The sequence below is a fragment of the Ciona intestinalis genome, chromosome 10 (assembly GCF_000224145.3).
Source record: "Ciona intestinalis chromosome 10, KH, whole genome shotgun sequence".
In the NCBI taxonomy this organism is placed as follows: Eukaryota; Metazoa; Chordata; class Ascidiacea; order Phlebobranchia; family Cionidae; genus Ciona; species Ciona intestinalis.
Window position 1 is genome coordinate 1,851,736 of NC_020175.2, and position 459 is coordinate 1,852,194.

Here is a 459-nt window from a genome sequence, read left to right on the forward strand (position 1 = left end):
TTCGGAAACATAATACCATTTCAGAAACATTATTATGTTTCTAGTGTTGTATTATGTTTCGGAAACATAATACCATTTTTAGAAACATTATTATGTTTCTAGTGTATCGAAACTGTTCAGTTTTAAAAATGCGAAAAAATATGCTCTTTGTTGCCACCTAGTGACATTTTTTTGTACTTAAGTTTCGGAAACATTATGTATTAATTTTGCTAAAATCTTATGTTTCTGGATTTTGTTTCGGAAACATAATTCAACAGAGGTATTAGGTTTCCATTCCAGGGATTATGTTTCTGGATTATGTTTCTAGAAACTTTATCTTTGAATTAGAAACATTATACACGCCTGAGAAACGAAAATAGAAACATAATACCGACTCCCTATGCTTAAGTATAGGGTGAACAATTCCCGACGGACGGGTCTTCGTTTGTAAGATAACCACACACTCGTGCGGGCTTGACG